Genomic DNA, 24420 nt, shown 5'->3' on the forward strand with positions numbered 1-24420 from the left:
AGTCAGCATTCTGAAAAATACCTTCTAACCCTAGAACTCTATAAATCAAAATCCAGCTGTTAGAACTAGTACTGTGGTCACACCAAGTACTTCCAGATGAAACAAATAATGAAGACAAACATGTACCAGAGGGGGAAGCCTGAAGAATTGACTCTTCGAATCAATACTCTAGTTCCTTAGTGACAGGTGGCAAAGATAGTTGCCAGAAAGTTGCTAACCTCTCCCAGGCACATCAACCTCTCTGACTCTTATATGGGTCTATTTGGCAATCATCCTAATATAACTAGAGCTAGACTTCCTCTACATCTCTTGTGTTTCACTTGAATAAAAACACAAAATAATGTGTCAGTATAAATTTAACTCTCTTGCTGAGGCAATTTTACAAAGGAGCACTTTATTTTGAATTATCCTTATAAATACCGGCACTATTTAATGAGCCCAATGCAGCATTGAAGTTTTATGAGATGGTTCCTGAGTCGAAATGTTATAAAATGGGATCATTTCAACATCTAAATCCTTAGAATCGGTATGTTGAACTATGAGAGGATCCTCGCTTTAAGTAAAGGTGTAACATTCCTGTTAAGTCACTTCTTTATGGCTCCACTGGTTTTGTTTGTTTGGCTTATGTCTAAGTGTGTGATTTATCTTTTCATATATACATATACATTGCCAATGGATTTTATAGAAAAGAACTAATGGGCATTCTGGGTTCAGTGTAAATTTTATAACACCAGGAGGCCAATATTAAAGTCTCTTTTTTCCCATAGCAGCCATTTCTCTCCAACTAATAGCCAGAACTGAGAGATCAGCTACAGAGAGGCCATCCATTCTGCCCTCAAACTTTTCCAGAACAGCTCTGATTACTGGTCCAAAACCATGGGCTTCCTGGGAGTAGGAGTCGCTTCATACTTGCTTTGATGCAACATTCAACATCTTCTCAAATTTCATCTTTGAATCTTAATTTGTAATCTCTTACTGATGCTTCAATGTTTTCTTTTCCTATTCATTAGGAACATTTTCAAATTGCATTTCCCCGTAATTTGTGCCTTACTTAACATTATTACTTAAATTACCTTTGGATCTTGTTAGTTCCACAACAACAAAGAATTTTGAGAGATCCCACAAAATAATGTTGTATTGCTCTGCTCAGTTAAGGATACAAGTCAACTTAAAGGGGATAGAAATGATAAGCAACATGCCCTATAGAATCATATGGACATAAAAATAACCATATTCGTATGTCAGAATTCTTCTAGTGTCAAATTCTCTCCATTTTTGAAGGAAATAAAATTTGTGAAAATATTTTTCCTTAAAAAAATTACAGAAGACAAATAGTTGGCTCCAGCTTCTTCTGTAGACTGCTGCTACCTTGGACTGCATTCAGTCATTGGAAATTTCATGAACTTTTTGCAGACTATTCATAAAGAGTACCTGCAATTGCCTAATTATTTGCCATGTATACCTATTTCAGTTCTGTGCTTGAAGTTAAAATTACTTCATTGGGGGTTAAGGCAGGCATCTAGGAGGATTAAGATAAGTTACATAAAGTTAATTTAATATATGTAACTGGAGGTTAGGCATTAGCCCTGGGGTCAGAGAAACCATATAACTGGAAATAATTGAGAAATGTGGAGTATGTGGGAAGAAATAATTTAGACATAATGCAACTAAATCCTTCAGGCCTGAGATCTTGGCATTTGTAATAAAAATTGGTAGAGGAACAGACCAGAGGTAGGGGATGGGAGGGTAGAGAAGATATGTTTTTTTTGTGGTCATAAAAATAGCCAATAGGAGCAGCTCTCCAGATTTTCCTGAAAATAAACTCTGTTTACTGGAGGCATCACTTTGTACCTTACTTGAGGGACATAAAAAGAGGCATCTCCAGAACTGTGCACTTGCTATCTGCCCTTCTACTCACACCTCTAGACCTTCACAGTGGCTGTCATATCTGAACGGTATCACAGACAACAGTTTTGGTTCCAGCTTCAACTTGTTGTCTAATTCCTACTCCTTAATCCTGCTTTATCTCAGTCCCATATACATTTATTACAAAGATTAAAATAAAAAGAAGAAGAGTGCATAGCCACTGACTCTAGTGCCAAAACCAAAGCAAGGATTTAGAAAATGCTACCCTGTCATAATCCTCATTGGTAGTGGCAGCAGCTGCAAACTTCTTATTCTGTCTTCCTTTATATGCTTTATATTCTGCTACTGAAAAGACTACTACCAGTAACATCCATTAAGACAGATAAATATGGATGGCCCATTAGAATTACGCACCACTGAATTTTTGGGGGGAATTAGATCTTTGGGGGATGTGGGAGAAAGTAAAAATAGCAAACAGCATAACTTAAAGAAAATGTATTGAAATATATGTTCCATAATTAAATAGAAAATAAAATTAAGATACCTTTTACAACACGTACTGTCAGCTTTTGACAGTAAAGCATCTTCTTTGCAGAAAAAAAAAAGCTTTTACTTTCCCTGTTTCGTTTTCTCTTTGATTTGCCTCTCCTATTCTCTTAATAGTCTTAACCAAGCCTTGACACCAGATGTTCTTGTTTTCACACCCTTCACTAAGAACTCGTGGGTTAATTTTTAAGAAAACAAGAAAAGGAATAAAATCCCAGGTGTATGTACATAAGAATTAAGTGAGAAATTTCCTACAGTATTACCATGTGGACACCAGACTTGAGCTTTTTAAGTGTGTTCCTTTTTTATCTATCCTGAAGTTCTTTTGTTTGTTTGTTTGTTTCCAGTGAGGTTCTTGTCACTACAGTTTTACTCCTGGGCAACTCCAGACAAGATTGCAAATCTGCTGAGGTTTATGTTTGGCAAAAGTTTCTTTCAGCTTAATTGCCTCCTTTCTTCTGTGATTACTTCATCCTTCTAAGTCTAGAAACCTAGTTAAATAGTTGGCTTTGGCAACATACATCCATTTCTCTTGATGATGGAGTTTTAAGCCAACAAACTGTTATCCTAAATAATTCAAACTTCCAAAGAGAAAAGTTTTCTTGTTTTGATTGGTTTTAACAATATTATAAGATATGGTTACTGTGTACATCTCCAACATCAGGCCCCTGTATGAGTTACCAGTCAACTCAGTGGAAATCAAATTAATGGCTGTCTTCAGTCACATGTGTTTTCCCAGCTAATCAGCTGTAACACAGTGGAGTATAGATCTTAGTGACCATAGATAAGAAAGCTATGAATTACACATCACATACAAAGATGAAGAGAGGATTTTTACAGTAGCTTCATTCACAATTTCTAAGACTAGGAAGCAACCAAGATGCCCTTTGATGAATGGATAAAAAACTGGCACATTTAAAAAATGAGATTTTTTTTTATATTAAAGAAATGAGCAGGGGGACAAGATGGCTGACTGGAGACACCAACTGCCAGATTGTCTCAGAAAGAAGGAAAAGTTTTAGATGAAAAAAAAAAAAAGAAGAAGAAGAAAGAAAGAAAGAAATATAGATTGTGTATAATTCTGGGAGAAAAGTGCCAGAAACTACCAGAGATTTCATGGGAAGAAGTTGTGGAGCAGAAGAAAGAACCAGATATGAGCAGAGATCAACCCCCAAGAGGCTTGAAGTCCAGAAAAAAAAAAAGGTAGATGGAATGATTTATCTATCCCTCCCTCATATTTCTGGCCATCAGTAGGCTCCTAGCCTTTTTATTCTCATAAGCCTCAAAGTGACTACCACCAGTGATCGAGATCTTCTTTAAGACAAAACACCAGGCTGCCAACCCCCCGGGTCATATCTAGTCACCACAGACCCAGGCCAACATGGCAGACACCATATTTCTTCTCCACCCACCACGAACCTTTGTTTTCCTCAGAGTGTTCATCCCCTCAGTTTTCATCTCACTCATTTCTACACAAACATTTCCCAACTCCAGCCCATATTGAAGCAGCCACGGGGGACCAATGGGTGCTAGGGGATCTGTGTGACACCACAGCCTGGATGTTCTGGGTGGACTGCCTTCTGGAGAGAGAGGGATAGAGATGACCAGAATTTTAGCTTTCCTCCATTCTTTTTCTCCCCTTGCCCTCCCTGCCCATGGCTGTTGAGAGAGAGGATTGTGCCAGGACTCTCAGGAGCACTTGCTTGCTCTCTGTTGGCATCTACCACAGTGAGGATTCCACAGAGAGTGGGCATCACGTCTTTGTTCTTAAAAAGCTGCAGCAGAGTAAGAAATACTTGGATTGCAGACTCCCAGATTATGGGCTTTATGCCGCTAGCCTGGCTGCTCCATCAGGGACATCAAACCTGCTTGAACACCCCATAGGCAACTCATGTCCAGCATTCTTCTCTCTGGCAGTCAGGAATTGATCTTTGGGGACACAGGAACAGGCCCACAGTGCAGATCTTACACCCCCGGAACTCAATCACGTTTCTCACATTGCTCTTTACAGCTGAAAAGAAAGTGCAACATGTGACCCACTCATGTAGCACCCTTTCCCCCACAGGAAGGCCATGTTCTCAGAACAGGAAGGAATCTGAACAGGAAAGCTCCTGGCATGCAGCACTATCATGAAGAAGCTCAGCTAGTTGAACCTGATGTCAGATATTGGAGGGAGACCATGGATCAGAGGAAAAGAGAGAAGAGTGAAACCCACCCCTGACAGATTGTCAGAGGGACCCTCCCCAATAAGCAGACCTTCTGGCTATGTGGGGCCACTTAGCCCCTCCCTAGTCAATTTCCCCAGCAGGCTAGAACCCCTGCCCAGAGATCTTTTTTCCCATCCTTTTTGGAGCCTGAATGTAGGCTCATCTGATCCAGCCTCACTCAAACCTTACTCCTCAATGTGCCTCTTCTGTGGTGGAGAATAAGGACTTACCTGGAAGTTCCAAGGCCCCACCTGCTACATGGGGAATTCAAGTGCTTCTTCAGAGGATTTAGAACGAGTCACAAGTCCCCAAAAGAATACTGCAACTTGTTCCTTCCAGCAACTTACTGACAGGAAGGTAAATCTGTATAGCCCTTTATAATATTTAATGACTCAATTATACAGGGTGTGGTTGATTACCTACAAGTACCACTTACTATCTCAGAGATTAAACTGGGGTGTGTGAAAACAATTCACAATGTTGAGAAGACAACACTTTTGATGACAGGGCTGGAAAAAGTGAAAGAATTTTAAGGCCCTCCATCCACCTGCATGGATGAGAGATAGGGAATCTGTCCACAAAGACAGCACACCAATGCTACATCCTATAAAAAACTAGCAACTGAGAAAAAAACTGCACTAAGGATATCTATAACCAAGGCATATATCCAGAACTTAGACCACCATCAAGGCACCCATAAGCAAAGCCAAATGTTCTTACCTGAGGTATGCTCCAGACACACCTTTATGAGAAAGGGGAGGAAAAGCCCAATTTAAACAAGAGAAAATCCAAAAATAAGAAGTAACAGCTGCTCCAGTTGAGAAGGAATAAGTGAAAAAAGTCTGGAATTCTAAAAAGTCAGAGGAAAAGAAAAAGCACAAAGAGGAACACCAGTACTGTAACAATGGATAACAAAAAAATGAAAATATTAAATTGACAGGTAAAGTTCTCTAGGTATGGATTATAATGAAGTGCAACAAAATCTAGGACAAAATAGAAAACCAACTCAAAGAAAACAGAAAAACAATTCAAAAAATGAATGAAAAATTGACTAAAGAGATTGACATATTAAAAAAAAAAAGAATTTCTGGAAATAAAAATTAATTTAAGGAAATAGAAAGCAATTTTTTTTTGCAGTTTTTTTTTTTGGCCAGAGCTGGGGCTGGGTTTGAACCCACCACCTCCGGCATATGGGCCTGGCACCCTACTCTGTTGAGCCACAGGCACCTCCCTGAAATAGAAAGCAATTTTAAGAATAGATTAACCCAGGCAGAAGAAAGAATCTCAGAGGTTGAAGATAATTCTCTCAAATTAAATCAGTAATTTAAAAAATAATGAACAGAGAATTAACAGGAATGAACAAAGCCTATGAAAACATATGGGCTTATGTAACATGTCCAAATATAAAAATAGTAGGCATTACTGGGGGTGAAGAAGAAAATACACCAGGGTGGGAAACTCTATCTGAGGGTCATTACTTCTATTCAACTTGCTAGAAGTCCTAACTAGAGCACTCAAGCAAGAGAAAAGAAATAAAGGGTATCTAAATCAGAAAATAGAACATCAAACTATCATTATTTGCTGATAATATGATCTTATACCAAGACTTTACCAAGAGACTCCTAGATACCATCTTAGGAAAAGGATTCATTAAGATGACCCAAATGGCAATCACAGCAACAACAAACATAAATTAATAGAACTTGATTAAACGAAAAGGCTTCTGCATAGCTAAGAAAATAATGAAATAATGAACAAAGCAAATAGACAACCTACAGTGTGGGAGAATATGTTTGCATGGTATATATCAGTTAAAGGGCTAAGAACACAAATCTACAAAGAACTTAAGCAAATCAGAAAGAAAAAGTCAAACAACCTCATTATAAAGTAGGCAACACACAGACAAAAACTTTTTCAAAATAAGATAGACAAATGGCCAATAAACACATGAAACAAGACTCAATGTCACTAATCATCAAGGAAATGAAAATTAAAACCACAATGAACTATGACCTCATCCCAGTTAGAATGAATTTTATTAAAAAGTCCAAAAACAGTAGATGGTTGCATAGATACAAAGAAAAACAAATGTTTATACACTATTAGTAGGACTTCAAATTAGTATAATACTATGGAAAACAGTATGAAGATTCCTCAAGTAACAAAAAGTATACCTACCATTCAATATAGCTTTCTGCTACTACTCAAAGGAAAAGCAGTCATTTTATCAAAAGACATTTGCATTTGAATGTTTACTTCTGCACAATTTGTAATTGCAAAGATGGAGAATCAACACAAGTGTTCATCAATTCATGCGTGGGTTAACAAAATGTGTATAGGTATACTGTGGAACACTGCTCAGACATGACAATGAATGATTTAAATGCCTTTTGCAACAATTTTAATGGAAGTAGAGACCATTATTCTAAGTGAAGTGTTAAAAGAATGGAAAAAGAAACACTACATGTGTTTGTTATTAAATTAGAACTGGCAAGCACCTGAGTGCACAGAGGGAAGAAGAACTCAGGGGAAATTGAGCAGGTATGAAGGGAGAGGAGATGGATGAAAACCTATCTAATGGGGCAGTGCCTGTGGCTCAGTGGGTCGACACTGGCCTCATATACCGAGGGTGGCAGGTTCAAACCTGGCCCGGACAAACTGGAACAAAAAAATAGTTGGGCGTTGTGGCGGGCGCCTGTAGTCCTAGCTACTGCGGAGGCTGAGGCAAGAGAATCGCCTAAGCCCAGGAGTTGGAGGTTGCTGTGAGCTGTGACGCCACAGCACTCTACCAAAGGCAATAAAGTAAGACTCTGTCTCTACAAAAAAAAAAAAAAAAAAAGAAGAGTAAAAGAAAACCTATCTAATGGGTTCAATAAACACTATATGGGTGATGCTTGCTGACTCAGCATTACAAAAACTATCCATGTAAACAAAAACACTTTCACCTTCATAATATTTTGAAATAAAAAGTAATGAGCCATCAAATCCACAAAAATTCATAGAGGAGTCTTTAATGAATACTGCTAATTAAACAAAGCCAGTCTATACCCACAGCATACCATATGAGTCCAAAAATATGACATTCTAGAAAAGGTAAAACAGTAAAAAGATCAGTGATGGCCACCGATCAGGGGGATGAAGGGAGGAACTGTAGAACATGGGAAACTTTGAGGGCAGTGAAACAATTATTCCATCGGATGTTTTAATGGTAGATACATTTAATTATTCATTTGTCATAACCTTGCACAGAACACAGAATTAACTCTAACGGGTCTAAACTATGACCTTTTATAAATAATAATGTGTCAACACTGGGTCATCAATTTGTATAAAATTACCATACTAATACAAGATCTTAAGGTGAAATAGAAACCCTATACTTTCTGATCACTTTTCTCTTAACCTACCTTGTTTCCCCAAAAATAAGACAGTGTCTTATATTAAGGTGTGCTCCCAAAGATGTGCTAGGTCTTATTTTCAGGGTATGTCTTATCTTTCCTGTGAGTAGGTCTTATTTTCGGGGGATGTCTTATTTTCGGGGAAACAGGGTAAAATTTTAAAAAAAATTAATTTTTAAAAAATTAAAGTCTTTTAATTAAAAAGTATTAAGTAAGGGCACTGATATAGTTTGGATATTGGTCCCTTCCCAACCTCATGTTAAATTTGATCACCAATGTTGGAGGTAGAGTCTAGTGGGAAGTATTTGGGTCATGGGAGCAGATGACTTGTGAGTGGCTTGGTGCCATCCTTGTGGTAATGAGTGAGTTCTCATTTTATTAATTCCTAAGAGGACTGACAATTTTTAAAAAGGCTTAGTACCCTCCTCCCCTCTGTCTCTTCCTTCCTTTCACCATGTGATGCCTTCTCCCCTTCCCTTCCCTCCATGAATGGAAGCTTCCTGGAACCCTCACCAAACACAGATGCTGGGGCCATGCTTCCTGTTCAGTATGCAGAGCAATAAGCCATATAGACCCCTTCTCTTTGTAAATTACCCAGCTTTAGATAGCCCTGTGTAGCAATGCAAAGGTACTAAAATAGGAACAAAGACAAAAATATGGTGAGCAGTAGGGAAACATTAAAGATAATACAGTCTGTGAAAAAGGTCTCTAAAGCATTTCTTTTTCTATAGGTCCAAGTTTCTTAATAAAAATTACTAAGTTATACAAGTAATATGAGTTTTACTTTTTTTTTGCAGTTTTTGGCCAGGGCTGGGTTTGAACCCGCCACCTCTGACATATGGGGCTGGCGCCCTACTCCTTTGAGCCACACGTGCTGCCCTATGAGTTTTACTTTTTAACAATTCTAGTAAAACCAATTAAATTTCACCATTCCTCTGCTTTTCAGTAAAAATCTGAAGTAATATTTCAAGTATACTGGCAGCTTCAAAATGAAAATTCTACCAATAACAGAATTTCTAAAACATTAAGTAGTGTTTATTTTTAGTAAAAATAATCATATGTTTCTATTCTCTGAACATAATAGAATTAGTAATCAAGAATAACTTCCTAAAATGAATACCAAACAACATATAGTAATTAAATTTGGGGAAAATAGAAAATATGTATTTTTGGTCAAGATTTAAATAAAGGTACTGCTTCTGTTGAAAAGGAAAAAAATGTAAATCTTCAATTAAAAATCAAATAAACATTGAACATATTCCGACTAGAATGCAATCTCCTGTCTCATAGCTTAGAGTTCTTTCCACCATGTCGTGGGTAAAAAATAACGCTGGAATAGTGGTGTAAGCGTATGAAAAGTAAACAAAACCAGAAGACCTCAGAACAGAACATAGCAAATAACATTTTGAACCTAATTTTTATAAAGCAAGAAAGGTCAAGATTGATTGTAGTAGAGAACAAGAGTTAATCTTGACACGTACCCCCTCTATACTATCATTAAAAAATCAGAACTTGAAATGAAAGGGGAAGAGTACACAAAAAGATATCACAGTGGATCAGAGTTCTTCACACAGGCACATGTCTGGGAGCTCATGAAAAGAAGGAATTACAAGTTCTCTAAAGATTGAAAAAGTACTCTAGTTTATGTAGGGAATGTCTTTCAAAATAAAGTTGAGTCAAGAGAGTTAATAACTTGTAGGAAATGAGAAATACTCAAAATTATAAAAAAATATAGATACTTCCTTAGTGAGCAGATAGAAGAAATCACATTTAGAGAAAGAAAAGGAATCATTCTCTACCATTTCATTATATAAAGGGATGTAACATCACGTACCTATAGCTGGCCAAATGAAAATTGCAGCTCCAGAAGAAAGCCCACATAAGAGGTACTCAGAATTGATTATCTTATAGGGGTATAAGGTTGGGGTGTATATAAATATGCTTTACACAGCATACTACAAGATGAAAAAAAATCCATTATCCATATTAAATAATGGGCCCTTGTTTTGTGCCAGTCCCCACAAATTGAAAATTAAGTTAATTGAGTTGATTAATGACAGACAAATGAAAACTTATGGATACTACTAAAACAGATTTCCAACTTTCACTCAGAATATAGAAAAGCAGAAAAGTACCACGCCCATTTCCATTTATCAAAAAAGAATAAATAAATAAATCTACAAATCACCCTTTTCTGAGCTCATTGAGACCAAAGGTCCACAAAGCAATCAAAGAACCCGAAATCTAAGGAAAGGCAGGCACCTTCAAGGGGGAAAGACTCAGCAGGGCTCCCCTGGAGCAGAGCTCAGGAGGAAGACATGTGTCAAGTGAGCAACCAAGAAGCTTTTAGTTAATTTTTTAGTGAATTGCTAAAGCCCAAGGATGACAGGGCAGAACCCCAGCCACCAAGGCAGGAAGGGGCTTTATAGCTGCTTACAAGCTCTTCTCCCCAGATCTTACAGAATAGTCATAAAAAAAAAAAAAAGACTAGAGAGTGAAAGCCTGGGGATAAAAAGCAGACACTGCTGCCAAAAAGGCTTGAAGCCTGGCATGGAACTTTCTTTCCTTAGGAGCAAAAGCTTTAAGCAATGGGTGGGGAGGGCAGCAAAAACTGTCTCCTGGAGGAGACGCGTGAAGACCCACATGTGGGTCTGGGGCAAGAAAACAGAAAAAACAAAGGGTTCTCTGTCCATGGGGAAGAGGCAGTAAACTGTTCTGGACCCAGCCCTGCTGAGTGGTCTGAGAAATCTGTACTTGTAAGACCCAGGGACACAAGAGCTACATGAGACTGAGGATAAAGCACAACAGAGAATAGCACCCTGCTCTCTAAACAACAGCCCAGAGGTTAACAAGCATCAGAAATCAACCTCTGGGCAAGTGGGTACAGGCTCGCAGGGAAGGTCAAAGCTGGAAGAGTTCTATGGGTAATTACAGGAACGACAATATCTAGAGAGAACTGATAAATAAGTTTGACGAGGTTACATGATACACACTTAATATACAAAAATCACTTTCAGTCTATGTACTGGCAATGAACAATTACAAACTGAAATTTTTGACAGCATCAAAAATCTTAAAATAGGTCAGATAGCTAAGTTCATGGATTTGTCCTAGAAAAAATGTGCTACTTACCTCATTGCTGAACATCGCTACAGTCACCTTTGAAGTACTCCCCTCGGGAAGCCTATGTATTGATGCCAGAGCCTAGTCCAACCTTCAAAGCAACTTTGGAACTCTGTTTCTGGAATGACCATCGGAGCTGTCATCCTAAGAGGTCTGACACTTATGTTTGTGGGCTCATCCTCCCAAAAGTGCTTTGATGGTCATTCTCTCAAAGGCTTCATGCTGATGTCAGACAGCTGTATTTGATCCCATATTTTGCTTAATTCCATATTGCGTGTGTTTTATACAATTACCCCTAGGAAAAGGAAATAATCTGAAATTAAACATGATTCTTTGAGCTCACCCTACTCCATGCTGGTCAACCCTGTCACTTAAAAATCCTCCCTTCGAAGAGGGGTCCTTTGATTTACCTTGCCTTTACTGGATATATGAGGCCAATCATTGCATGACAAAAAAAATAGAAAACAAATATATTGAAATAAAAAATAAAAATGTATCAAAGTGTTTAGTCAACTTAATAACTGGTTTCAGTATTGAAGGAAGAAGGTTTATGCAGCCTATCAAGGAACAAGTCAAATAATTGTTAGCATAAGATGCTTGGGTTAGATACAAAAGTAGTTAATAGCCAAAACCACTAATTTTGGAAAAACCTTTCTGAACAAAAACAAATTTGTACTTTAACATTTAACAGCATATCTTCTGGGCACTCATCAATACAAAAGTGAAAAACAGTCACCATAGCTATGACTCAGGTCCCCTTTCCTCCCAGGTAGACCTCAACTTAATGGCTTCTGCTGGGACAGAATAATTCAGTAGCCTTGCTTAAGAGAGGCACAGCCATTCAGTGAGTCGCCTTTAGGCTGTAGCCTGGTAAACTGTGGTTTTCATGGGAAGGTGCTAGGATATTGACAACTGATATTTGGGAGGGACTTGGGGCATCAGGATTTTCCCATCTCTGTGGTTCTTTTTTTTTATTATTATTTCTTATGTACTTTTCAATTTTATTCATGTTTTTGTTGTGTAGCAATTTGAACTTTGTTTATGTTCAAATTAAAATTATTTAACGATTTCTTCCTTTACTTCAAAGATTAAAAAGTAACTCTTCTATTTTTTCCTAAGAAACATGTAAAATATTCTCATCTCTTTTTATTTTTTATTTTTTTATTAAATCATAGCTGTGTACATTGATATAATCATGGGGCATCATTCACTAGCTTCACAGACCGTTTACCAAGTTTCACATATTGGAAAGAGATATGGAGAACACTTAGAGGTCTAAAAATAGATCTGCCATCTCTGTGGTTCTTATTAGGACCTAGTATTTTCATGCTTTGTTTTTTACCTCCCTTCTTTTACCCACACCAAGTTAGTCAGGCGCAGAGAATGTCTCCTTTGTATTCTCAAGGGCAAGTGATTTCTTGACCTTAGGAAGCCTTAGAATATAGGCCATTTCCTGAACTGAGTAGTCAAACTGAACCTCTCCCCAGCCATGGTTGGGGAAAGATCATGACTAACAGCCCATACAGTACACATAAAATGGAGGAAAGGCAATTCCTAAAAGGAAAAAATGCCGGTCCGATAAACAACACATAGTCATTATATGTATATATGCCTTGTGTTCAGATGGGCTGGCTTGGACCAATGCTCGTCTTTATATGCTAACATCTTACTAAGCAATAGAAAGTAGACAAAATGCTCTTATTACTTGAATTATTTCAATAACTCTGAAGTTATAGCTTCATTTGAAACATGATTGAATCTGGAGGGAGAACAAGCCACCGTTTAATTAGTTATGTTGCTAACATTAGTAGAAATTGGCCCACTCCCATCCACAATTGATGGCTCTTTGCTGCTCCCCCGAATCCCACTTTGACTCAGCCGGTCTTTTCAATCAATTTTTGTTATTTAGACAGAGTTAATGCTTAATATATTGCTGTGAGTATCTGAGACATAGATGGAATCACTGAGAAAAGGAGAGAGAAGAGAGAACGGAGGAAAACCCTAGCCCAGGGGTCTCTATCACCTGCAACGTGATTGCAAAGGAAACTGAGGCACTTCAAGGCTGACGTGGTTAACTCTCTCAGTTGCCACTGAAAGTTCAGGTAAAATGCTCAGTAAAATGTGGTCATTGTATTTAACAACACGGCGGTCCTGGGGTCATCGCCCAACAAGTTATCAAGGTGGTGCATCAGATTATAGTGTACATAAGTATGAGCTGGAGGGTGGCTGGGAAAAGTCTAGGCCTTCTGCTAAGAGATTCTGGAGAGAAGAAAAGGAGTATAGAAGTGTAGGAAAATATTTTAAATTATCACTGCAGAAAGTAAAGAAAGAGCTTTAGTAAAGACAAAATAAAGAAAACTGAGGGTCCACGGGAAGTTGCATCTGCAAACTTGCCGTGGTTCTGTTCTCCTCCATTGTAAAATTGTCTACATTTCTGCATTTCGAGAGTGGGCTTAGATAAGCAGGATGGTTATATCGATGGCCATTACATCAGAGATTCTTCCAGAATAAGCAATTAAGATAGGTTAAATCACTTTCCAGAATACTATTGAAGTGGCAGACTATCAAATCAAGCTCAGTAGAGAAGAAGCGAGTCATGGAGAATGAGGTACGTAAAGATAAACAAGGAGAAATAAAACCCAAGGAAAATGAAGAATGTCTATAAGGAAGAATGATTTTGCAAGCCACCTGAAGGATGCCCAGTGAATGAAAAATCTAAAATTATGATTGCAAAGGGGAGACTCTGGACTGTCTGAAAAGTCCAAAAGTAGGTAGCAAGTTTAGGAATAAGGCCACAATTTTAGGAACTATATAGGAGTTGCACAGTAAAAAGGGGGAAGATCTTGATGGCAAGTGCAATTCTCAGTGGCTATGTACATAAGCTATCGTGGGTGTGGGACAGACACCGATCAGCCACAGCCAGAGGCTCACAGATCTCAACCAGGAACCCACTAAGAAGATGAAGTTTTGGAAAGCATTACAGGTCATATGTAACTAATCTCTGACCAGATGGCTCATAGTATATAATTACTCCAGCTATTGAACAGCAAGCCCAATTTTCTTTTTCTCTGTGAAAGGCATATATTGGAGGGTGCTGCATAACCATAACTTACAGCTCTTCTTAAAAGCCTCTTCTATTCTTTCAGTGTTAGTGTGAATTAACAAACTCTGTTCCTGCGTCTGTCAAACATCCTCTGTCTACCCTATTTCACCATGAACAGAAATAGAGAAAAGATGAGCGCTAAACCTTATTAAGTATAACTTCATATACCTAAAGCATATTGGTAAATTCCTCCTGGGATTATCGTATCCAGACTAAATCTAAGCAATGGATGAAATTGATCGTATTTTCTTTCTCTCAAACACTATATATTTTATCCATAGTTCCTCATCTTTATTAATCAGGAATTCTGATTAACCAGAAAAGGATCAACCAGATTATAATCAACATTATGCATTAGAAAAGAGTTTAGCACATTTTATGGATATTATGTTAAGAGCATATAGACAGCAGCATAGGATTAGTCTATAAATGTTACAGACCCATATGTACCTGGACATGGTAAAGCAGTTGTCCCCCACCTCTACCGTGAGCTTTAGTATGAAGATGTCTCGTACGCAGTCTGATGCTTTCACAAAATATCTTAGAGTTGGTACATCTAGCTAAGGTCTTTGATGCTAAAATAAACTTACCCTGAGAAAACATCTTTTTTAATTAGGTGATTTTCTGTTGGTCACGATGACTTTAGAATTCCTCTTTGGAATTTTCCTGTGATCCTGCCGTACATTTTTTTTGATAATCACTGGTATAGACTCATCATTAAGGTTGAAAGGGGTTTAGGAACAGCCTAGTCATTTGAAGTTAACCACAGTGAACAATGAGTACCTTATCTTTTCTATTGCAGGCAGGCAAAACAAGAGTGAAGTGAAATAAAGTAAAATAAAATAAAATAGACGAGTCTTCTTACTTAGACATAAATTGAAGTTCACACTAATAGAAAACTTTCCCCAATACTAGCCAGGGCAGTTTAGTTGCACAAGTATAGTAACTATTCTGAAAGTAGGGTTTTTTTGTTGTTGTTGTTTGTTTGTTTTGTAGTTGTTCTTTTTTTCACTTTCATAATTACTGATAAAGGGTTTGGAGGAAATTAGTGTTAGTTTTGTTTTTAACAAAAGAAATCAACATCTCTGTCTAATTCAGCGAGCAATCAGCTATAAACTTAAATCTCGTACATTGTATTTGCCCACAGCCAATGATTTCCCGTTTCGCATTGAGTAGAGTCTCCGCACAATTAGTCACACTAATGAAGAAGAGCAGTGGTGCAGAGAATCTCAAACACCAGATGATGCAAACACATTTCTTCCTGCTGGTTTCAAAATACAGTGTATGACTAATCTTTTCAGAAGATGTACACCCTCCTATTTATAATTGGCTTAGGCTATGGTCAAAAGCGGTGTGGCCGTTCTCAGATTCAATGCTGGAGCAGCAGAAAGTTATCCAGGAGCAAGAAGAGCGGTGAGGAAGAGCTGGCTCGGTGGTAACAGCTGGACAACACCAAAATTATACCAAATACAGTTACAAATGAGAACTGCTTTATGTTTATGGTTTGATAAATTTTGTTTCTGCTTCCCTGCCTTTGATACACTGACAACTTTACATTTTCCTTTATGTGCAATATCCGCCATGACCAAACTGAAGTGTGCTTTCATTCATTCCATAAAAATATCATGAGCCTTATCTGTTAATCGGTATTCCAAGCCCCAAGAAAGGTAATAAACAAAATGAAAACCTTAATCTTTCACTGATAGGATCCTTTTCCAAGATAATTTCCTCTATCTGAAATTCTCTCACCTTTTGCTCTGGACACTCTGGGGCATCTCTTTGCGCTTTCCAAATCCTGCTAATTAACATTTAGATATCCACATGGTTCTGGAGACATGCCTCCCTCAAAAGGGCCAGCGGTGAGCATGTGACGTAGACCAGGCCCACCAGTATGAATCCCGGACTTTTGCAAGGAAACCTCACACACGTGTTCTCCACTCTGCTCTGGATTCTGAGGAATGACAGTGTAAGCATAGAAACTAATGGAATAATCATGATACCATCAAAGAACCCTGCTGACTTGCAGTCAAAATTGATCCACAATTAGCAAAGCTGAAGGGAAAAGTCTGGAAATAGACTTTGAGGTTTTCTGTCACTTACAAATAAAAACATTATAACTGATAAAGTTGCATTGCCTGATAAAATACTATTGATACCCCAATAGTCATCTTAAAAGTTCCCCTGATTCCTAAAATAGTACACTGGGTATTTCATATGAAAGGCACCTTCAGGCCCATAGATTAAAAATCAGAATATAGACCCCTTCAATTATTCAATTTTTAACCTTGACCTAAAGCAAGGTGAAATTTGTTTTTTCTCCAATGAGCTTTTCTGACATTTTATGTGAACCTCTCTCAGGCATTGTTTTAAGATTATTTCTAACTTTATATTCTTGCCCCTTCTATTCAGTAAGCCCTTTAATTAAATCATCTCTGCTGAATTTTATTTGTTTTCTTTTCCAGCTTGCCTCAGTAATTTTAAATTTTAATGCAAATGTCTCTGTCACTAGACTCTCCAACCAATATAATATCATTAGGCAACCAAAATAGCTCATTGTCTGTGTCATAATCCAAGATCAATACTTAAATAGAGGTTATAATAAAACTCTCAGTAAATTACATATCAGAGTTTATCCATTTAAATATTTCATTTCCACTCTAAGTCTCCTGCAAGTAAATCTAAATGGAGTAGAATGATCAAGACTATTCGTAGTCTTGAAATCAACAAGCCTGGGTTCAAGGGCCAAATCTATCATTTACTAGCTATGTGATTTTTAGTAAGACATTTAACCTCTCTGAGCTTCATATCACCCATTGAAGAAATGGGAATAAAGCCTGAACTACTCAGATTATTTTGTAAACTATAAAACATTGTACGATTTTAATGCTTTCATCTTTTTATCCAGAAATACTTATTGAACACCTAAGTCCCCACTCAGTATACAAACCATTAGGGATACACAAATGCCATGAGTAAATCCATTAATTGGAAAAGAAGTAAAAAGAAAGTGAAAATTCAGAGAGAGGCAGCATAGAAAATTTCTTTCCTTAGCATGAAGCAGACTGCTTGCTATCCAGGTAGTAGAAATTGATTTCTTATTATGGGGAAAAAGGTAGACCATATTTCCAAGCCTCATTTGTAGGTAAATATGATCATAAGATCTGGGGTAATAGAATATGGAAACATAAATGATATGTATATCATTTCCTAGCCTAATAAATTAAGAAGTGAATATGTTCCATTCATCTTTATCCTTTGAACTGCTGAATTCAAATAATAAGCCACAGAGATGGTGGAGCCAGCCCTGAGTTAGAGAGGACATGAATACCTGGGTCACCGTATGAAAGATAGGCACCCTGGGCCTGGAATATCTGACTCAATCAGTCATGTTTAGTTACGTGAAAGTTATATATGAAAGAAAAAAAATGTCTATTGTGCTTAAAACATGGAATGTTTGTGTCAATGTATTATATTACTTATCTTAACTTATCTTAATCAATACCCTAACCTACCTTAATCAATATCCCAGGACACCATTAACCTTTGGGTTTCTTTCCACCTAACTGGCAGTTTCTTCTCAGTCCCTCTTTTGGTTTCCTTAAATACTTAGTCCATGAATTAAATGCCCATGATTTTTTTTCTTAATATCTTTTGCTTTTATTTATACCTGCTTTCTCAGTGATTATAGGATGTGGCTTTGACTTTGAGTGAGAAAGTCCTTCAATCTCATAGATTATCATCTCTACGACAGCATTTCTTAAATGGAGATCTCTGGCAAAGATTCTTCCCCTGGAATCCAGGTGTCTACCAGCATGCTTGACATCCTCCCCTGGAAAGTCACAGTCATTTCAAATTTAACCTGCCCTAAATTTGGCTCCCTTCGCTACTACCCAAACCTTGTTCTCTCTGTGTTTTCTATCTTAATTGCTTATGTGAAAATGTGTTACACTACCTGTCAATATTATACTCATGAAGGCCACACAGAATTCAACATTACTTATCAACTCCATCACTACCAGCCTGGATAAGCCACCATCATCTAAGGCTGAATTATTACAGGAGCCTCCTAAGTAATCACCTGACTTCAGCCTTTGCTCTTTTACTGGCTACTTGCGACTTAACAGCTAATCTTCTGCTTTCCACTTAAAATCTCTGAATGGTTTCCTTTCCACTCAGGAAAAATGACAAAGTCCTACATCCTTATCTGATGAGGCCTCTTGCTATATCCTCAACTTCAGATACCATTCTCCTTTCATTAACTGCTTTAATTTCCCTGTCTTCTCGCAATTCCTCAAGCCCTCCCGGTACCCTCACTCCCCAAGCAAACTTACACTTGGCACTTTCTTTTTCTTGTGCCTGATCTGCTTTTCCCCAGGACATCCCCTTGACACACCTCAGGTCTTTACTCAAATGTCACATCTTGGTGAGATCTTCCCAGGCCATCCAATCCAAAATTCCAACTCCCTAACATTTCTTATTGCTCTTCTCTGTTTGATTTTTGTGGCTTCTCCCTAGCTAAGATTTTATATTGTATTTATTTACTTCATTGTATACATCTTCCACTGGAATATAAGGTCTAGGAAGGCAGATCTTTGTCCACATTGCTAACACCGCATCGTCAGAACATAGGACAATACCCAGCATACAGAGTAGCTCAAGAAATGTTTGTCGAATGAATAAATGACTAAATATTTTTATTGGTTTTCACCTTGAACTGATTTAGAAGGTTGTACAAAGCCAGGTAAAGAATTAGAAATGGATAGCATTCTTGAAATATATGAATGAAAAAGGTATCAGGGTACATGTGGGCAACCTTGACAATAGGATGCTCCTGTTCTGATAACAAGGTACTCTTATGAGTGATGAGAAAAGAGGGAGGTGTAAGTTGGGACTAGATTATGAGGACTTTTTGCCCCATGCTAAGAAAATGAATTTTACTCCAGAGTCAAAGGGGAGTCTCAGAAGGACTTTTAGCTAATAGAGTAAAAGATTAGGATTTATACTTTAGAAAAATTACTCTAACAGCAGGATGAGAATGCAGTAGAGAAAAGCAAGGCCAAGTGAGGGAGAGCAAATAAGAGAATTATTGTGGGGCTCTTGGATAATAATACCAAGAGCAGGAGTTAGGGAGACACATTCGAGATATATTTATGAGGTAGAAATAATGGTGTTGTTAGGGCAGCATTGTGACAACTAGAGGTAGTCACTGAAATAACTGAAGAAAACAAGAGCAAGTAAAGTGTCAGCAAAAAAAGGGAATGTTTATTAGTGGCTTAGATAACAAGCTGTGGCTCACCCCAAGTGAGTGCAGCCCGCATGGAGAGTACAGTGTCTGGATTTTATACAAAACTTTGAAGAATATCAGTTGCTTCTTAGGTGTTTCCCAAGATCCTAAACAGGCTCTTCCCCCAAACAAGCCAAGTAGCTGTGACATATGACTATATCTGTCCATTTCAGAAAGTTCCTGGGGCATTTTTAGCCTTTATCTTAAGAAAACCCATTTACAAAGTCTCAATTAGCCCCATTCCCATGACTACTCCAGCCAGCCTAACTCAAACCAGTATGAAAGAGCCAAAATAGCCTAACTGCATGTGCCACCTGCCCTTCTCATGTCTAACTAACTGCCTAACCTAACACTATTTGATAACCAATCCAGTATAGAGATTGGTATATAGGAATGGGTTCAATACAGTGGATTGGGACACCACCAACCTTGTAAACTTTCTCTTATTTCCTCAATCACCTATGTTTCTCTCTCCCTGAGTTGGTACATCACCTGGACTGAGGGAAGCATCCTAAATTCCTGACTGGACACCAAGAACCTGGATGATGCAACGTAGAAGTGAGCTCCTCTGAGTGTGAATGTGGAGGAATGCAAAATGTGAAACGATGGAGAGAATTGGGCAGAACATTTCTTCTCTCATTTTCATTTCTTTTCTTTAGACAATTTCAAGGCATGCTGTCAGCTTCCAGCATGATCAGAAAAATTCTGCATGCCCAGAGATTACACTTTCTCAAAGATCATCTGGTTTCCTTTCTAACTTGTGGTAAAGCTGAAACCAACATGGTAATGCATCACATCACATGACTCACATTTTTCTTTGCAACATTTTCCTTTCATCCTCTTCCTTGCTATTCTAGGTTTGAATTTTTTTATAAAATTCAAACGTGGGTGGCACCTGTGGCTCAGTCAGTAAGGTGCCGGCCCCATATACCGAGGGTGGCGGGTTCAAACCCGGCCCCGGCAGAACTGCAACCAAAAAATAGCCGGGCGTTGTGGCGGGCGCCTGTAGTCCCAGCTGCTCGGGAGGCTGAGGCAGGAGAATCGCTTAAGCCCAGGAGTTGGAGGTTGCTGTGAGCTGTGTGAGGCCACGGCACTCTACCTAGGGCCATAAAGTGAAACTCTGTCTCTACAAAAAAAAAAAAAAATTCAAACGTATATAATACGTTTATAAATAACGTAGTAACACTTCAGTCCTTTTCTCAGTCTCTACCCTCTACAGCACCTACACTAAGGAATATAAATTCTGAAGTTTTACCTTGGAGATTGGGTGAATGGTGCTTCCATTCAAGTTTGACGTGAGCTTAATAAATACTATAATGATATTGTAAGGCATAAAGTACTAAAGCAACACATAAGTTAGCATTTCAGAGTCCACTCTGGGATTCCAGGGGAAAAGTCTGAATGAAAGATACAGATTTAGAAATCACCGCATAGCGTTTCGGTGGAGTTCTGAGTGTAAGGTAAGAAGAGACAATGTCTATGGACATTTCTCTACCTAGGGGCTAGGTAGATGCTAAGAATGAATTACTAGAAATAAACAGAAAAATAAAGGAATGATTCAATGAAAGTCAAGGCAGAGAGAGTTGCAAAAGAGGCGAGGTATACCACAGTGTCAGATACAGCAAGATGACGTGTACACTTAGGACTACGAAGGGAACAATTTTGCAAAGCCTTCGTTACGGTTGATGTTGTTGAGAGTTCTCCCAGGGAAATAGAGGTGTCAGAAAGCAAACTGCAGCAGGTTAAGCAGTGTCAGGGAACTTGCAAACTAGAAAAGATTATAAATTCTTCTTATAAAGGACATTACTTGGAAGGGAAAGAGGTCACTGGCATTTTCATCCTGGAGAGAAAAATCACAGCCAGCATGTCTTTCTGAACAACACAAAAAAACAGTGGCATTTAAAAATTATGCAAAGTCGATTAGAAATATCATCCTTCCAGATTCATTGCTAAAATTAAAACCAGTGATTTTGTCAGCTAGAAGACATTGCATATTATATATAAGCATTACATCAGAGTGATGGGATATGTCGATACTGTTACAAAAAAAGTAATATGGAATTAATAATTCCTTTTCTACCATAAAATAATATTTACTTTGGAAGACAATGATTATTCTGACTCTGATTATTATAAGTACAACAATGTAGGGTAAAGAAAATTAGCTGATGACTTGAACACATAAATGGTGAGCAAAAAATTGGGGTATGGATATACCTGGGACAAAAACTTTTACCTTAGCAACATGTGGTTGTGGTTTCACCAATGTGTCAACTAGGGAAAAATATTGGAACTTATGGCTGAACCATATTATAATTTGGTACTTATGTTAATAAAAATATATGATCTCTAGATCTTTAGATATCTCCCTTTAATATCTACATAAAATAGTGTAAGCCCCCAATCAGAGCTGACATAGGAAATCCAATAAATTCCACATATTTCTGGGAATCCTCATGGAAATTACTAAACATTCCATAAACTCAGTGGGCTGTCATTTGTCTGCTTAGCTCCCTGCTTCACTGCAGACATCTATTCAGAGCTTCTCCATATACTACCCACCAGTCATCTCAAACTGGTACCATACCCTCTTTACCCAAATCTAGTCACAGGCCTCTAAATTTCAACCAGTCCAAATAAATCCAGATTGCAATGTTTAACTAAATTTTACTGAAGCTTCCAGAAAGAAATTGCAACTCATAAAATGTAAATAATGAGAATATGTTATGTCAGAATCCATCAGCCAAGATACTTCTTGAATATCTTTCTTCGGAATTAGTGGGTGTTTTTAATTCCAAAGTATTACAGGGATACAAATATTTTGGTTATATGAATCACTTTAATGACGCTAGAGTCATGGTCAAAAATGTGCCCATCACCCAGATGCTATTCATTGGACTCATTAAGTAAGTTTCTATTACCCTCTTCCCCCCAACTCAATTTACACTGAATATTTCTTCCCTCTATACATACGCATGTTAATTCTGTAGGGGTCACTTATCCAAACCTGGAAATACGGCTCAGCCCATTTCCCACCCTGGATTCCAGGCTCTTACCCATTTAAAGTTCCTCACAGAGGAAAGACATTTGACCTCTAAAATGATTTTATATAGAGATGCAATACAAATACCTTTTTACAATTTCTTTTTCTTGACATTGCCAATTTCTCTAACTCAATTTGCATAATAAGAAGGTTCATTAAGCTGGGGTTTTTTTTTTCCCAAAATAAAGAAAGTCTGCCCTCAAAAGTGAACTTGACCACATCTCCAGGTTCATTATTATTATTTTTATAAAGGGGAGAATGAAGTTCAGCCTCAGCTAGAACAGATACTATGACATATACAAATTTTTGCTACCTTTTAGCAAACAACAGAAGTCAGTGGTCATACATCAGGCAGTGAAGGCTAGTGATTCCTGAGACGTGAAAAGCAAAGGGAGTTGAACCCGTACTTGTAGCAGTTTACCTCCTGAAAACAATTTCCAGGGTTCACTACAAGGAGAGGAAATAGAGAGAGTCCAGTGGTCTCCCTAAAGTAGAAAACATAACTGGAAAACATAACCGGAATCCTAACAGGGAGCTAGAGTTCACAAGGCAGATTACCAATATTAATCCAACATCCTTAGTTGACAGGTAAAGTTGTATATGATTTGACCTGATCATCTAACACCAGTTTTATTGACTTGAGAATCTTTCCTTAAAAATTAATTTTCAGGCAAGTCAAACTATTTGCAGTTCTCAACATGTCTTTTTTTGCCTTTGATTGTGAAAAATCACACTGCCTGGCTCTGGAATAGCTTGGTACTCCCTGATGAATACATGACTAAATCGTGACCCAAGCACACTATGTCAACAAGTACTTTCCAGAAGTCCCCCATTAGAACCAAAATGTCCTTCCTCTGAACCCCAACATATCTGTTGAATAACACCCCACAGGGATGTTTACCTCTCAATTCCCAGAATCTGTGAATATGTTACCTCACAAGGTAAAAGAGAAGAGGCCATTCAAAGATCCTGACATGAGAAGGTTACCTTTGCTTATCCCGGTGATTCAGGTATAATCATAAAGGCTCTGATAAGGGGAAGACAGGAAACTCACAGTCAAACGGGGTGGGGAAAGAAGAGAGAGAGAGAGAGAGAGAGAGAGAGAGAGAGAGAGAAGGGGGTTTAGCAGGAGAGAGACTGGAAGAAGATACCTTGCCATTTCTGAAGACAGAGAGTGGGGCTGAGAGCCAAGTACTGCAGGCCCACTTTCCAGAAGCTGGAAAAGACAAAGAAACAACACTGTCCTAGACTTCCAGAAAAATGACAACCCTTCCAACACCTGGGTTTTAGGACTTCTGCTCTCCACAAGATAATAAATTTGTGCTGTGTTAAGATACTAAGTTTATGTTTATTCATTATAACAACAATAATAAATAAATATAATAGTCTATGATCATTTCTCTCAGGAAAGCTATAATACAAAATTAATATATTTCTTTGTCCAATGCCTCTCTAGGCACATAGAATATAAGCTTTTGAGCGGCCATGATTAGGGCACATTGATCTCTACATTTTTATCACTTGGCACAGTATCTGGTAGACTGTAGGTACCTAGTAGAATCTGTTGGGTGAATGGATAAGTAAATAAGTAAATGGTTTGTCAGAGTCTCTTATAGTTAACCCATTTCCTTCTATCCAAGCTCCCAATTTAATCCCAATGACTGAATGTCTTGAAAAATCAATGAATTCTCAGTTTATTCTACTTTAGAAGTAAAGAATAAACTTTCTTATTTTTATCACCAATGTGTCTATCAGTCCATAGTGTCTATCAGTCCATCGTCCATGTTTCTTTCAGTCCATAGTCCACAGTGTCTATCAGTCCATAGTCCATATGTCTATCAGTCCATAGT

Source organism: Nycticebus coucang, chromosome 17 (genome assembly GCF_027406575.1).
Source record: "Nycticebus coucang isolate mNycCou1 chromosome 17, mNycCou1.pri, whole genome shotgun sequence".
NCBI classification, from domain to species: Eukaryota; Metazoa; Chordata; class Mammalia; order Primates; family Lorisidae; genus Nycticebus; species Nycticebus coucang.